A 17,874-nucleotide genomic window follows, 5' to 3' on the forward strand; every position below is an offset into this window, starting at 1 on the left:
GTGAATTCCATTTGATCAAGAGCCGACTAAAATTAACTGTTGCAGTTGAAATGATTTCATCTGTAAGAGTGGAGAAATTGGAGCGGGTGGTAGGCTTTTGGTGAAGAACTACATCTCCAGTTAGCAACATCAAGCAAGCCATTTAAATATATTGAAATAGTTCATAGCAACCGTTTTGATCACCGGCTGGTACTGAGAAGGAAATCAATAAAAGAAATCGATTTTCGCTTCTTTCAGGTTTAGTAGGAATGTAAGCGTATACTAAACCGTAACCTACGACCAGAAAGACATGTAACAAGTAACGTTTTATTCTTCTCAAGCTTTCCTGGTTCCGTTCAATTTTACACATTATTTGGGCGTGGTATTTGTTTTCTGTTTTGTCAGAGTAATTGCGAGTTTCTCCTAGTTCTATGGCACAGCTCTGCCTTGAGGCTTCTACTTTATCCCCGCGCTTTTCGTTTCTTGACGCGCCGGGCATTTTCCCGGGCGTTTGCTAGGAGCATGCCTCGTTTGCGTCGTTTATCGTTCGTAACAATTTCTTTGTCTTCTTAAAGTTATATTCACCTGTTAAGTGTACTTGGCTCTGACGGTTTGGGCTCAGGTGTGCATAATTTTAACCGAGAGTTTCTGTGTCTGTTGATTTGCATCTGCTGAGCTGTTGATTTTCTGTTAATTCTCCCTGACTCCCATACTTTTTATGGAAAAGCCTAAGGTCTATACGGCACTCTTGTTATAAAGGAAGTTGGTGCTGGATGTGTGTGGTCTTGTCTTTGCTGAAGCATGTCTCTCCTCGATGGCGACGCTATAGGAATGGAAGATAAAAATCTAGCATGTGTTCCAGAACTCATCGATGACCGGTGGTAATTCAGGAAGAGTTCTGTTGGGATCCAAACCACAGATTTAACACTTGAACTTAGGTCTTACTTGGTTCTCTGAGTTTGTTTTACTGAACTCACAAAGTAAATTATTCGCTGATCCTAAACATGTTCAAAAAACAGCGCGTACGAAAGTACGGATGGCCAGGACACGCTGCATGCTATGATCCCGTCACTATAGTTGTTTGAAAGTACACAGACGTACTATCGGTTAGCAAAATACAAAAACAACGTGAATTTGACTGCAGCACAAAGAAACACGTTAAAACTGAAAAAAAAAACATCTAATTTCCTGCAAGTATTTTCACGACTGCGGCTTTCAAAACCGCTGATGAATTTCTTTGCTAGGAAAGGCTTAGTTAGGCTTATTTCTGGGCGCTGTACAAAGTGACACTGAAAGGCACGTACAAAAGGTGCTACTGTTCTCTAGTCAATGGTGATTCGGCCACGTCCGGGAAATCAGCGTCGAAGGCCCAGCAAAGGTGTCTGCATTGTTGGAAGGAAGGCAATTTTCAATTCTTAGAAAATAAGAATGGTTGGCCGGAGCGCACACATGTGCATGTGCATGGAAGAAGAACAGCTGTTTTCCTTCCCCAAGCACACGCCAGAAGTGGAAACGTATTTGTATTCCATACGTTAAAGGAGTGAGCGAGACGCTGGCTCGCATTCTCGGTAAAGAATGGGTGCTAAAAACGCACAAACCTACTACCACCATTCTCCCCGGCCCAAAAGGCCGTCACCCAAAAGAAAGGACCAAGGGGTTGTATAAAAAATCTCCTGCTCGGTTTGCCCGGCCTCGTACGTAGGGGAAACGAAGAACAAAGCAGACGTCCTACAAATGAACCGTCAGCGCAGAGCTGTGGCCTAAAACTGCGAGGCATGCGACCATCGAATTGACTTTGACGGTAATATTGCACTGTAAACCGAAGCTAACCCGCGCAGGAGGCTTCTACTTGAGTCGTGGCACATCCAACAGACACGGAAGAGTGTTAATCGCTCCCTGTGGACACTTCCCTCTTCTTACTTGCATGGTCTGTGGCCACTGACCCGGAGGTCTTCAACACGAGGTCTTAAAAAGCCAAGCTGCGCCTCAGCCACACCATGGAGAAGGGACCGAGCCGGTCCCGAAACATCGGGTTTTTCAAAAATTCACCTGGTTGGCGTCAGTCATCTTTCTACTAAATTATACTAAAGTGTTGAAGTTTACAGCCGCGCTATTGTGGCCGACAGGTGAGACTCCATCTCTTTGTTCCCCTACGCTGACTGCTTCCCCGAGCTGATTTCTCGGAGAGGCAGGAAGCGTTTGTGCTGGCTGAAAAAAAGTTCCCTCATTCCCGTGGATGGTTGGCACCTCCTCCCCCCCTCCCCTCGTCCTAGCTCTAACCACAATGACGCTGTTTGTGAGGTGTGAACATTGACCCTCGAGAGGGCTGGAATTCTTGCTCTCTGAATTCCGCACAGTGCAAGAAGAAAGGCTGCAACGCATAACGAGGCGCCTTTAAACGGGAGAAGAGAGGTGGTGGATGAATGTTTCTGAACTGGCTCCGTGGGGAAAGCAGTTTTGCACATTTTTAGCCTACCGTAGACGTATTACCGGAGGTGGTGGTGGTGGTGGTTGTTGCTATGATTGGGGGGGGGGGGGGGGAATACTGGCCCCCACGTATTTTGGCCCTGTGGGCATGACTCTTGGGAGCCAGGGGAGGGGGATTGGGATGTAGGGGGAGGGGGATTGGGATGTAGGGGGGAGAGAGATTGGGATGATGGCAAGGGAGGAGGTCACTGTCCGCAGGGTCACCAATGGCACGGAACGCAATCCAGGCACGTAATCCAAGGGCGCGGCGGGAGATGGACCTCGGCATTCCTGGGAGGCAGGTAACCGCAGCAGCACCAGTCTCTACAGGGAAGGGGAGGATGAACGGCGCGCGCGCTTTGAGTGGCGCGCGCGCGTCGGGGGTCTGCGGGAGGCAAGCAGCCATGACCCAGGACCAGCCGTAAGGCTGGCCAGAGGCAGGGGAGGATTGCAGCACAGCCGGGGCTGGCTGCAGGAGGCCACCACGTGGCGGCCGGTGAGGACCGCGAAAAACTGCTACAGGGTAGCAGCGCGGCGGGGGGTGCGCTGAATACCGCCGTTTCCGGCGGCGCGCAGGAGCTGTGGGTACATCTGGGGCGTCAGTGGGCTGGCGCACAAGGACCGGCGGTCGTGTCCAGGATCACGGGATGCGGGCCTGGGCGTACCGCTGGAGGGCTGCGTCAGGATGGCAGCAGGGCAAAAACGCTGGAGACCGCCGTGGAAGGTGGCGCGTCGGGGCCCCGCGCGCAACAGTGCGCACGGGGAGGGCGGAGGGCAGCAGGGAAGCCGCGCTCTCGTCCAAGACAGCACAGCAGGCGTCGAGGCGATGGTTGAGCCGCCGCCATCGTAGTCAGCTATGCCGGCTGTAGGGGGTTTTCATTAACATGGGCCGTCGCCGCTGCAGCTGACGACGACGGCCCGAAGAGGCTCTCCCGGCGGGCGAGGGTGACCCGACCGCCGAAGCGGCCGCCGGGTAAGAAGGCCTACTAGGAGGAGGGCGAGAGGCGCCTACGCGGACGACGGGTCGGCGTGGAGCCTTAGTAGTTGGGGAAAAGCGCCGTCCGTGCGGTGTTCCTGGCGAACTTCAAAAGGGCGGGCAGGAGGGTGCACCGTGCGCGGCGCAGGCGAGAGAGCGTCCTCGACGAACACGTCTCGGGAGGCGAGGCAGAAAACATCCTCACAACTCGGGGTCCCGACAGAACGGGGAAGGGAGCGACAGAGGTCCGCTCCCTTCGAATGCTCCGGAGAGACGGGAGACGTACCGTCTACTGGAGCACATGCCCAGTGGCATTGTTGGGGTGAGGGGGAGCCGCTGCGCGTGCACAGGTTTCCCGGAAAGCATATGTGCGCTCGGAACCGCGCTGAGCATTGTGCGAACAAGGATACAGACTTGATACCTTGTTAAGTGAGGATTTCTGCTCGAAAAAGAGATGTTTTCGCAGAGATGTTTTCGCTGAAGTTTTGATGTATCGCCTGTCGAGAGAGTCATTGCCAAAACATTAAGTAACAAGCTTCCCAAGCCATTTCTGTAAGCACGTGGGTCCATGTTGTGTTTTGCGTTCGTTTGCGGGTCCTGATTACACAATTCAAGGCGGTCTGTAGAGCTTGTTGGTAACTTTTTTTTAAATTGCTGCAGCATGACAAGCGTAAAGCTTACATGCGTGTGAAATCATGGTGGATTTGGTTTCTAATACGAAAACTTCTGTATAGTTTGTGGGGACGGATTGTCAGGGAATTTCAGTGTGCGGTCATCGTTTCGCTTAAAGAATAATTAATAGGCTTAGGCGGAATTCGAGACTACAACCGCTAGGTTGCAAACCAAACGCGCTCGACTAGGCCACAAGCACGCTTGCATGACTTGGCAACAAGAAGAAACAAAGGACCCGTCTTCGTTTGGAGCTATCCACGAGGGCCACGATTAAACATTAATTCTTTCGCATTTCATGATTTCGCAAGCAGTCTTCAGTGCCCTCAAAATTTTTTCCTTTTTTTTCTGACATAGAATTGCGAATTTGTAAAGATAATACTTCTACATAGTTCCTGCCCTCTCTCTTTGTTTTCTATATTTTTTTCATTTCTCCAATCTGCCTGATATCCCTTTAGTTCCGCTGACCCAGCTCAGGTGCTCGCTGTAGGAAAAATCTTTCCCTTCCTTTTTATTATTTGGAGAAAACCACTACATAGAATTGCTGCCCATCACAGTTAGCGCTAAACTTTGCACATGTGAAACGTGACACGCCGCGGGTTCGATCCCAGCCGTGGCGGTAGAATTTCGATGGAGGCGAAATGCTAGAGACCCGTGTAGTGTGCACGGCAACGAACCCCAGGTGGTCGAAATTTCCGAAGCCCTTCACTACTGCGTCTCTCATAGCCTGAGTCGCATTGGGACCATAAAACAACAACGGCCATAAAAATAAAATGCACGCAACGACCAGTCCTTCATGTTTAAAGCATACAAACAGTTTACGGCCCTTGATTACATGGTGCTAATTGCGGTTTGCGTAGTGCTGTCATATTTTATTAGGTAAAAATTACAACATTGGGTCAGAAAAATGCAGAAGATGGAGACGTCGGAGCAAATGTATTATTAATTCCCGAAGGTTATGCAAGGCACTGCAGATAATTTGCAGATAACATGCAAACGTCCGACTAATGCAGAAATATAGCAGGGGCCTTCGGCTGGTCATAATATTTCTGAAGTGCGTAATTAACAAGTAGCTCCATCTGTCTTGTTATACATAATTATAGATCAACATTTTCAACATAAATGTAGACCAAGTGAGGACTTTATTTACATATGTACACATGCCAATGTTACCGGATACATTGTCATTCACGAGTAGACAAGATGCTGAGCATGTAAGGCGAGCGAATTAATGAGGTCCCTTTATTTGAGTAACTAACAGGAATCGCTCGTGGGCGATGTAAAACGGTATAGCATACCTATTAACAGAAGAGTGAAGCGGCAATAATTTGACAGATAAAAAAACACCAGCGGCTCGTTCGCTTTCCCATCTCGACGAATAAAAATAAGCGCACAACAATATGCTTGGATAGAACAGATGACAACCTAAACCTTGCAAGTGCTGAATATTTGCAGAGCGCGCGCTTGTTTCCTAAAGCTTTCCTAGAATTAGCTGAGCGACTCTGTATACCAGGTGTTACTGGGAAGACATTTTAATAATAATAGGTTTTCGGCTTTAAAATATGGTTTTTTCGGCACAGTAATACCAGTGTTGGGCACCAGAAACCCGGTGAATTGTTTCAAGTATTTAGCTGGTTAACTAGATTTTAATAATTAACTTTTAACGAGTGCAATTTAGCGCTTAGTTGTGATTATAGATTTGTAACCGGTAGTTATTAATAGCCATAAAAGTTTTTAGAATTTCGAAAACATGGTTACCTTTGGCCCTCTGGCTCGACAAAATTTAGCTTTTTTGGCTGCGTTTTTATAGAGTAAAAACGCAAAGGCGCCCGTGTGCTGTGCGATGGCAGTGCACGTTAAGGATCCCCAGGTGGTCGAAATTATTCCGGAGCCCTGCACTACGGCACCTCTTTTTTTTCTTTCTTCTTTCACTCCCTTCTACATCCCTTTCCTTACGGCGCGGTTCAGGTGTCCAATGATATATGACACATACTGCGCCATTTCCTTTCCCCAAAAAACCAATTGTTATTGACTAGTTACATGCACTGGAAAGGTTTCCTTGCCTTCATGCTTTCGAAAGCGCATGTATTTTGGCGCTAACTGGTTCTTGAAGATTGGTTTTTGAGGAAAGGAAATGACGCAGTAACTGTCCCGCCTATCTCGGCGGACACCCGAACCGCACCGTAAGGGAAGAGGTGAAGGAGGGAGAGAAAGAAGAAAGGAACAAAGAGGTGCCGGTGAGGAGGGCTCCAGAATAATTTCGACCAACTAGAGATCTTCAAAGTGCACTGATATTGCACAGCACATGGGTGCCTTTTGCGTTTCTCCTCCATAGAAGCGCAGCCCCTGCGATTGAGTGCCAACGCGGGTACTCCGGCTCAGTAGACGAGCACCTTAACCGCTGAGCCTTCGCACGATGCAGCCAAAATTTGTCGAGCCACTGCGATGAGGGAGGGTAATCGAGTTTTCGAAATTCTAAAAACTGATACGGACATTAGTAATCACCAGCTACCTATCTCTAATTGCAACTAGGTGCCTAACTAATAGTTAAAAAGTTAATATCATAATTAGTAATCCAGCTTCCTACCGGTTTACTACCGGTTAACTACTGCGTAACTACCGGTTAACTACAGTTTGCGGACACCGGTATACTATGCCCCAAAATCCATATTTTAAAAGCGAAAGCTTTTTCTACTTTCGTCGGAGCGATTCGCCGTAGCCTCACGTATGGCGTTCAAAGTCCTTGCAGCGCCGCTGCCATAGCAACCCATCACGTGACTTCGCCGCTCCGCCAAGCCTAGTTTTCACCGTCTCTGCGCAGGGGCTCCTCGCGGTTGCTGCCTGACCACGTGATTTAGCCGAGCCTCAGCTGGATAAAAAAAAAATAGTTGTGGTTCAACTACTCCTGAACCTTGTTAGAGAGCGAGAGCTCTGATGTATTGTGCAAGTAAACACGGCTTAGCGTCTGTAGCGTTGAGTGCGTTCCGCACACTGGATAGGCAGCGTGCCCACCCTGCCACCCTGGCAAGTGGCAGTTGAATTAATGGTTGATCGCGAGAGGTTGGTCAGGCTGCAGCGCCACGTGTCTGCCACAGCGTTGTCAGCGCTAATGCATGCAGACCACATCACTCTCTCTCACCACCGCCACGTACATCAAAGCGCGATTGAGGCGTCCACTGACAGAGATGGCCAGTTATATGCGCCCTTCTTTTCCACAAAATCACCGGAGTCAAGAACGTTGTCAGCGCCAACACCAATGAACACAATGAACGACCACAGCTTTCGATTTGTTAGCTGAGCTAATCCACAGCCCAATTTTTTAACCCCGAAAGCCTGTTTTTGATAATGACTTAGTCTTTTCTGTAACACATGGTACGTGTTACTGCTGTTATCTGTACAAGAGAGCCCAGGAAAATGCAAAACGTGTTGTTTTGCATTTGTTTATTCATGTTTGAAAAATGTTGGTAACTTGCATATAAATAAGCATCGAGGAATATAAACTTGAAAGGTGTCTTGATCAGGTTTTCTTTAGGTTTTTTAGGTTTTCATTGACAAAAAAGTGTTACAGAAATTAGCGGTTCGGTAAATTTGGACAGTAGGAGGTCCCAAAGCGCAGCAGTCAGGGAGACCTCCTATAACAAAATGTCTCCGTTACTTTTGGTATACTGCCAGTTTTGAACACTCGATTTCCAAACTTAGCGATGATGCCAAAAACAAAGCATTTTTCATAAATATATTTTTCCCGCCCTAAGCGGGCAGCCCGAGTCCAGTAAGGTAGATAACGCGGTCAGGATTTTGAGCACACCGTTCAATATCCCAGTAACTGAAATCCTCTAAGGCACTCATTTCGTCACAAATGGATATGTTAATATTTGCATAAATTACCATTCAAGTTCATTGGCTCTTCATTTCGTAGTGACATATCTTTCCTTTGTCTTTGCTTTGGTTCAATTGTGCTTCGATTTTTCGTTCCTCGGCGCGTGTGAGTTTTCTTGCGCTAGGTGTTTCACCATGCCATCTTTGGCTACTTTTTTACAGAGCAAGGGATACCTTCTAAAATGGAAAGGATATTCCAAGTGGCATTGCTCCGTTGAACCAAGAAAAAATCTGAACGGCGTGTGTCTCCGGGAATTTAGTCACCCAAGCAAGCCATCACGACAACGACTGGAAGCTGCTGCTGAGGAAGTCATTCACGCTGTGCAAAAGAAACTTTCCAATAGCCGTCGGTCCAGCGGGCTTGTCAAGGTGAACATAGACCTGGATATCTTTAGATTAGTTTTCATTAGGAAAGGAAGACGTCTCGAAAGGGGTTGGATTGTTTGCAATGAGGCAGACTTTTCGAAGCTGAATCTTCCCTTTGGGTAGCATACTCGGGAAACGAAACTTGGCAGTGTAGTGGCGATTGAGTTTCCAGTCCGGGTGAAGGCTACTGTGACACGACAGAAAGCTTGCAAGCTCTTTCCAAACGGCTATCAGGTGTAAAGTCTGCAAATGTTCCTTGTGTCGAAGGTTGTTGCATGCAGAACCTAACCCACAAAAATACGTCTTGTTTTATGTTTTCGTGAGTCCTCCGCCTTTCACATATATGTTGGCAGCATACGTTTTGCAACTTTGTTTTTTTTTTCGATATAGTATTGATCCTTGCATTTCAATTTGTGTTGTTTAGAATTTCTTAATAAATGAGTTCGGGAGCTTTTGCGCTTAGAGATTTCTGAATGTGCCATTTCATTTACATTGACAAATGAAACAGTTCTGGAAATCTTTAGGAACAAAACGCTTTTGGAGAAATTGTGTTTTGAGACAGTAAAAGCTTTTGATTCCACATGGCATGCCCATCCCTGAGAGTTTAAAGGTTGTAGTAGATACTAAGTACCGAAAAAATAAAGGCAGAGCAAAAGAGGGTTTCCTTAAAAAAGAGCGCCATGTAAACATTCTCTTCGATAAGGTAAGTTCTCTTCAAAATCCAAATAAAAATATCAAGGACATCATTATTCAAGCTTTACAAGAAGAAGTGAAGCGAATGGAGGGTGTATCAGAACGGTCTTTTTCCTAACTGCGTAAGTCCATTCAGGATGTCGAGGAAAAATGCCTTCAGCTGCAAGAAGAAAACAAAAGCCTGTCATCACAAGCAAAAAACAGCCGCTTGCTCAACAACTGCGGAAAAAGGGTCGGGGAAGGTTCGAAAACCACTGATAGAAGAAAGCTGCATTCTGCAGGCAGTGGGATAGTTCAAGTGCTAGAAGAAATTTTAGAAAGCTATGGGTTGAACTTATTCCAGTTGGTTGTAGAAGACCTTCGAGGGCGACTGCACAAAATTACTCTTTCTGACATTGACGGCATCTGTGTGGCGCGAGGTATCAAAAAAAAATACCGCTGTAATGATAAAACTGACTTTCAGGATCTTTCTTCCCCCAAGAAGGAAAGCGTCCGTGCAATCACCGCGCTCTTGGACAACCACTTTGTAAGCAATGATTTTTGGGTAAAAATGTCTTCAACTGTTCCTAATTTACCCTCGCTCCGTGTCATCAATTCATACAGGCAAAAGCTAGACGAAAGCACTGCTGTGTTTAAAACCCCATGAGAAGCAGCTGGCGCTCAGGTGTCTTTTGTGCACGAACTAGAAACTGCCGTTGCGGAGTACGCAGTAGATAGAGGTATGACAGGAGAACAGCTCAGGTCGCAGCCAAACGAACAAGCTGGACAACTGTCTCTTTTCTCCTGATTTGCAGCAGCCGGAGGCTGCAGAGCCATACATTTCATCGCCAGCTCGCAGTCGTCGAAGTTTCTGAAAACTATTTTCAGATTAGAGAAAGTCTGAAGGATTTCATTTACGAAGTGAACAGTGTTGTGAAAAGGGGCAGTGTTAGCTTGGAGGGACAGGAAGTTCCCGTCATAGTCTGTCGGGGCTCAGATATAAAATTCTTGCTAATGGTTCAAGGAATGCAGTCAGCGTTTTCTAGGCACCCATGTCCTTTCTGGCGTACAAATTTAAGGGAACGAAGCAGAGCTGGGGCAAACACAGAGGAGTGTAATAATCCGCCTCTTCTGCGCACTCTAAAAAACATGAGGGAGGACGGCATTGTTGAAGAATTCGGAATGAAAGTCGTTCCCCTATTCAACATTGAACCTGCTTTTGGGATTCCAGACTTTTTACATATGCGCATTGGAGTCGTTAATCGCCTGGTTGATGGACTGATTGTTGAAGCAATGGACAAAGACAACCGCAATAAAGTTACGAACTTAAACACCAAGAGCACTCACGTTGCAGCGATTGTGCAGGCAATTAACAGCTGTGGTATATAATTTTAACTGTGGCAGGACGAAATAAAAGGAAAAAAATTCACCTGTATTCAAGGAGACTCCTGCGAGCGCCTGCTCGAAATGCTGCCAGAGAGGCTCACTGGAAAACTCAGCCCGGAAACAAAACAAATCATCTCACTTTGGAAAATGCTCTGTCGCATTTTTGATCATTTTGAACATAACACGACAGGCGAAAGCATCGAGCAAGAAACGACCAAATTTCATAAAACGTACTTAGAACTTGGATAACTAGGGCATAAGGGTTGCGGGGCTGAGATAATTACGCCATATATGCATATTCTTGCCTGTCATGCCTCAAAGAAGCATAAAGAATTCAAGTGTCTGGGGTGGTTTTTCAGCGAAGGCATTGAGAAAAAGAATATTCTGAAACATTTGCATCGTGCAAAATCCAATAAATGGAATGCTGCCACCTATGCGCTGAAGCTGGCAAAACGCCTTGAAAATAGCGCCCACGTAACAACAAGTCGCGCGTACAAAAAACACGATCGTTCATACTGGGTTGAGGGTATGATTGAAGAGAGTCGCACAAATAGGGCTAGAAGCGCTCCTGAAATGGATCGCGAGGATACACCTCTCGCTTGCATCGAGGATATAGACGCGGTTGAACTGCGGACCGAATTGAAAGCCGCTGGCATTTCAACGAAAGTAAAATCAGTTCCCAAACTTCGTGAAATGCTTCGCAAAGAAAGAGAAAGGCGATGTGTTCAGCAGCCGACTTGACTTCTAATAGCAAAAATTTCCCTTATATGCTTGTGTAAGAATTGTACCTGCATTCACTTGACTTTCCGTCGCCCCAGTTCACTGCCTTTTTCTGCGTGTGCGTGTGTGCGCATAGCCAGAGTCGATTTGGGAAGATTATCCCTTTCTCTTACGGCGCGGTTCAGGTGTCCAACGATATATGAGACAGATACTGCGCCATTTCCTTTCCCCCAAAACGAATTATTTATTAAGATAAACCATAAATCAAAACGCATGAAAATATTACACGGCTCATGGAAAAGCAAGATGAAGGATATTCCACAATTATTTTTGGGTGTGACATAACTATGAGGGATCGGAAAGCAAGCATTGCTTTTTCACGTTGTAAGAACGCGCTCAGCGATTGCTGGGGCTATGATGCGTCAAGCACACCTTGTCACGTATTTGAAAGCACGGCCTGACGAATGTTTCAAAGACCATTAGAGATCATATAATGGCAGGAATGTGTACAGCCCGGTCCTCTTCGTTCCTTCTGTTGTTTTTCGTAACTGATCTAAGTTCTATCCGATCCAAGTGGAGACACAACACTTATGTTGAAGCTGAAATTTAATAACGTACCCTGACGCCCGCATCTACATGGCGTTACTGACCAGCATGGTGACGTGACTGGATTACGACCGACGGTGAATACCCCGGGGAATGCGGCCTCCTGTGCCGTTAACTGTGAATGCCGAGGCGGCCGCAGATAGAACATGGTCGCAAATGAGAATCTCCAAAAGGGGGCCACACTTGGTTGTGGAGAGAAGTTGAAAAAAGCGAAAATTTAATGTAGCAATGCGTATGGCACTTATTCATGTTCCCTACACAAGCAGCAGCCCCCTAGACGTGGCTCTACAGACTACCAAATTCCTAAACTGTTGAGTGTTTTGCTCAATTCTTTGTTCCTCTCCTTTTTGTGAAATTTGGAAGAAAAAAGAAATTGGCGGTGGTTTAGCTTTGGCTAAACCTGGAGTGACGCGATAGCTACAGCTGGCCGAGTAGAACTTTGTCACGTGACCAACCACCTGACAAACCACGTGATCATCCATGTGGCCAATCACGTGACAGGGTGGCGGTGCCGCCGCGCTGAAGGCTCGAAATGCTACCGTAATAATCGCTACAAAAACTAGTACAAAAATTCAAAACGACACTTTACTTGAACGACATAATGCATTTATTATCGCATCACATCATGGCGCAGAAAAAGTCTAAATGATACATTTCGACAGTTTGCTAGAAATACACTATACACTTGTGTACGGAACCAGCTTGTGAAAGTGTCGGTAGTAAATATTAAGAATGACAAAACTTTACACTTTTTACATAAACGCGTACCACTTGCAACCGCCACTCATCACTAGGCTGGTTGTGAAGAAAGGAGAGGTGCAAAATCCGCGCTACAATGAGGTCAGCCACATGAACCGCGCCGTTTAGGAGGGAACATGGGCAGCCAGATGTGCACTGCGATGTAATTTCAACGTGCACTGCAGAAATTATAGAACACATGTGGCCTAATTTTCATGAAACGCAAAAAACGCAAAACAACACAGCGTGACACGATACAAAAAGTATAAGCATATCATACATCAGTACACATACAGCGTGTAAATATTGCACATCGAGACAGATTATCTCAAATTTGGGGACGAACGAAGAACATTTACTGCACATATAAGTCACTTTAAGCACAAACAAAGCATTTCACTCTCGCTTAGTCGTACAAGCGAGACTGTGAGTTTTAGCACTGAGTGAAGAGACATTGTAAGCCGTTACAAGCTTCAAGTGTGCACATACTGCAGTACAAAAATTTTTGGTGATATATCCCGGAAATGGTTACACGTTTAAATGGTATTATTCAATCATTTGTACGCTGAGCAAGCTATCACCATAATTTTGTATAAGTGCAGGAAACACATGCTGTGTGCAAGCAGTCTGGGTAACAGGATCAGCATTAAAGCGCCGTTCGTAAGTAGAAGGCGGCCGATTTTCTTTTATTGCGAAAGCATAGCAGCTCATAAGGCGGAAAAAACGGCGTTGTTGTCCACCTCAGAGGTTTGAAAAAACCACGTGACCTAATCAGAAAAAAGAAAAATTAAGTTTCGTAAAAAAAATTCCTCCCGAAGTGGGTTCCGAACCCAGGCAGGTAACCCGCCGCATTGGCTCAGTGGTTAAGGCGCGATGTCAGTGCACTACTGCTGCTGTTGCTGATAGGAAGAAAGAAAAGAAAAATGCACAGGCCTGCCTACTGGTTCTAGCCGAGCCACGCTCGCTGCCGCTTGCCGAAGGGAGGAGAGTTAAAGGATATATAGGAGAGCAAAGAAAGAAAGAAAAGCGCGCGCGCGCGCAAATAGGCCCGTAGGCCTCGGGCCGATCCCGGAGGTAGTGCAATACCAGGCCGACCCGTGCCAGAGTGCTTCAAGCACTCTGCCATATTCCAAAAGTAAGTTTAAATATCCTGGGCCCGAGCACCCGCAGCAGATATTAAAGCAGGTATAAGGCGCCCGTGTGCTGTGCGATGTCAGTGCACGTTAAAGATCCCCAGGTGGTCGAAATTATTCCGGAGCCCTCCACTACGGCACCTCTTTCTTCCTTTCTTCTTTCACTCCCTTCGATATTCCTTCCCTTACGTCGTGGTTCAGGTGTCCAACGATATATGAGACAGATACCGCGCCATTTCCTTTCCCCCAAAACCAATTATTATTATTATTATTATCAGGTAGCAGGTATGGGGTTGTCAGTCCATGTTAAAGATCCCCAGCTGGTCGACATTATTCCGGAGCCCTCCACTACGGCACCTCTTTCTTCTTTTTTTCCACTCCCTCCTCTTTCATTTCTCTTACGACGCGGTTCAGGTGTCAGCCGATATGAGAGACAGATACTGCGCCATTTCCTTTCTCCAACAACCAATTTTCAACTTTCATTTTCAAGATTAGTTTTTAAAATTGGTTTTAAGGAAAGGAAACGGCGCAGTAACTGTCTCACATATATCGGTGGACACTCGAACCGCGCCGTAAGAGGTTTGACCCCTTGCTCACTTGAAGGTCGAAACCGCAATCACAGCGAAATCGTTACAAGGTAGCATAGTGAAGCTTTCGCTTCAAAAGTGAAGGAAAGGAATGTTGCCGGCCGTGGCAATTTCTATCTAATATCTAAAGCACCCAAGCTGCAGCCGGCGGAGATGAAAGGGAAAGGATAGCGAGGAGAAGTATAGAGGGGAGCGATAGCTAGAAATCACAGGGGCTCGAGCTGGTTTTGGGTATCGTCGTCTTCATCAACTTCCACTCGGGCGGCTGGAACAGGTCAGCTTTGCTGGCCATTGCATTAGAGCAGCACGCCATCGCCGCAGCCGAACACCACGCCTGCAAGCTTTCGCCTTCACAGCTCGTCAGTAGACTTAATTGTTGTACGTGTTTTTTCCCCGTTGCGAAAAAACTTGACAATTATGGTGAGTAACGTTATTCGCAGATATGAAATGCACCAAATTAGCCGCATATCCTGCTTTATGTATCCGGTCACCATACATCACCCAATACAATACGGACCTATTACACTGCAGCCTCCTTCGGAAAAAATAAAAACAATGAAGTGTAAACAAATCCGCAACACAAGGTTCTTACTGATGCTTATACGGCCGCTAGTTCTGTTCAGTCGTCCAGTCATCAGGTTTTCTGCAAAGCAAAAAACCTTTACCATGTAGACGCGGACCGTCCCACCGGGAGAAGTTGGGTGCAGCGCTAAAAAATTCTATTCCCCGCATTATGCTCTGGACACACTGTGTGATGAGCAGGGCCTTGGCACAATTTGCCTTTCACCCTTCGTATTTGACAGCAGCGGGGAGGGTGAATTGTACTTGCAAGGCAGTGACTTAAGCACAACCCCCTTATCCGGCCAGGTGTATGCAGGAAAGGGTTCCGGCTTAACCTGACAATAGATATTTACAGTTATGCCCCCAAACCGGCTTGGCCGCATTGGAGAAGGAGTTTGCGCTATGCAGAAAGCTGACTTTCAGAGATTTGAAAAGGGTCCGTAGCACATTGCAACATCTATACTGCTATAGTACATAGGCAGTCTTTTCTCTGTGTCTTAAGAGGTTCGTGCTATATCCGGGATTTAAACTCATGACACGTGTTTCTGGTTAGCCGATGTGACAATACCCCTGCTGCTTCTGAAACCATTTCTGATGAGCAGAAATTAGCTCACACAGGAAAAAAAAATGATCGAAAAGTAATTTCGTAAATATAAAAAATAATCGTGCAATGTAGGACGTTACTAAACGCAAATAGCGACTGTTAACTAGGCGTTGAGGCTACCTGAGCTTCCTGCTACAGACAGTAATTGTTTGCCCTGGCTGTCAAACTTCTCAGGTTCCATTATTTGTTCAGTGCACTCTTCACCTAACGGCTGTCCAGGCTGTTAAGTGTTTGTGATGCAGCTTATTTCGTCCTGTATACGTGCATTTACCTCATTCTTCACACTTTAGACAACTTACGGACGATGTTGTTAATGAGAGCAACTGTTGTGCTTTTAGGACCCCACTGTTTGATTATCGCAGCAACAAGCTTGTCTTTATCAGCCGCTATTGGCATTCTCATTGTCTTGAAAAAGTTATGTACGGTATTCTGGAATGTTTAGCTATGTCTTGTGTGATGTGCATGTATATGTGCAGTAGTTTTTGACAGATGACCCCTCAGAGTCGGACAAAGACGGCGCGTTAATCCCACCCTACCTTTTTTTCTTTCTTGCACCTCAGCGAAGGAATAGACTAGGGGAGCTGCACAGTCAGCCCGCCTTGAACACGCTGGGTGAAAAAAGAAAAAAAAAAGAAACAAACGCAAAGGGTGCCCCCCCCCCCCCCCCCCCCCGAGAAGCTGGGCTGGAGGGGAGGACACACAAAGTGGACAATGGGAGAAGCTTACTAGCGTCTTTCTCTCCAAGTAAAATCTCCTTCTCCAGGCAGTTTCTGACTGCTCACTGGAGTTGATTACGGATCCTCAATACCCCACGCGAACCGGCACGTCGGTAGTCCGAGACACCACTCCGGACCTAGCGTTCATCAAGAACGCCCCCGGAGCAGGATGGCGAAATTTGCAAGACAACCTGGGTACCGACCACTTCATTGTGGAGATTACTCTAACAATTAGCACAGCCCCTACCAGGGAATTTAAAGTGACGGACTGGGGTGCCTTCTGGGAAATGTGTTCTTTACAGAGTAGTAAATTCCACTTCTGATTCTTCTGGGAAATGTGTTCTTTACAGAGTAGTAAATTCCACTTCTGATTCACAAATCCTGCAAACTGATTTAGATACTGTGGCAGACTGGTGTGTACGTTGGGACATGTCGTTAAATATAAACAAAACTGTTCACGTCACCTTCACAAGAAAACGTGCTAATCATCCGTATAGGTATAGAATTAATGATTTTACTCTCAACATAAGCAAGTCATTTAAATATCTAGGCGTCTTTTTTACATCGGACTTACGATGGAATAAGCACATTAATTATATTGCGAATAAGGCAGCGTCACGTTTGGGTTTTCTACGGCGGAATTTTAGCCATTTACCAAGTAACTTAAAAACACAGCTGTATTTCAGTTATGTACACTCCATATTTGAATATGGATGTGTTTGCTGGCACCCACACACATCTGAGTGTGAAGGAAAATTAGAGAAAATTCAGAATAGGGCAGTTAGATTTGTTCTTGGTAATTATAATTGGCAAGTTAGTATGACGGAAAGCAAACGAAAACTTAACTGGCAAGAGTTGAAGGACCGTAGAAGGTACATCAGATTGAAATTTTTCCATGAGATTTATTATTCAAAAACTGGCATAAACCGCGAACAATATATCCAGGCACCTCGTTATATATCAAAGCGACTGGACCACTGCTTGAAGGTCAGATAATTTTCTTGCAAGGGTGACGTCTTGCGATATTCTTTTTTTGTTAGAACTGTTCGGGACTGGAACAGTTTGCCATCGAGCATTGTATGTATTACATCTAACGAAGCATTTTTCCATGCACTGCAATAATTGCTTTATACCTATAAATGAAGTCTGTACCCCCCTGCTGTAATGCCCTGCGGGGCGATGCAGGTAACTAATAAATAAATAAATAAATAAATATATAAATAAACAAATAAATAAATAAGGCGGACCAGACCGACTACGATAATCCCGATAGTCTCTTCACAAGACTACAGCAGGACGTACAAGCTGTGACCAAGGTCGTTAAAACCGACCTAAAAGTAGATCGAATGGACGCGTGCCTGGCGCACCTCCTAGAAGCAAAAAACTCCATCTTGAGCCGCTGGAGAACGCACTGACTCCACCGTCGACTCCGAAAGAAAACTGCGGAGCTCAATCGTGCAATAGAAACTCATTCCATTGAACTGTCCAAACAGCAAAGGAACGAAGTATGTTCCTCGGTTGATGGGCATATGAGAGCGGGGGGCAAATGGAACCTGCTCAAACACTTACTCGACGATTCGCAAAGCAAAAGTAATCAGAGTCTAGCCATTGATCTCATAGTTCACAATCAAAAGGCGGCGGGCGTATCTGAACACGTCCTCCTGCAAGAGTTGGCCGAAAAGTATCTCCCGCTGGGCCCCTCGGGTTACGGGATTTATCCTCCTTTCCGGGGGGGGGGGGGGTGGTAGCGCTGGGGGAGCTCGACGCCCCCTTTACGGAATCCGAAATCTGGGAGGTGCTCCAGACGCTCAACGGTCGC

This window comes from Amblyomma americanum, chromosome 9, assembly GCF_052857255.1.
Source record: "Amblyomma americanum isolate KBUSLIRL-KWMA chromosome 9, ASM5285725v1, whole genome shotgun sequence".
In the NCBI taxonomy this organism is placed as follows: domain Eukaryota; kingdom Metazoa; phylum Arthropoda; class Arachnida; order Ixodida; family Ixodidae; genus Amblyomma; species Amblyomma americanum.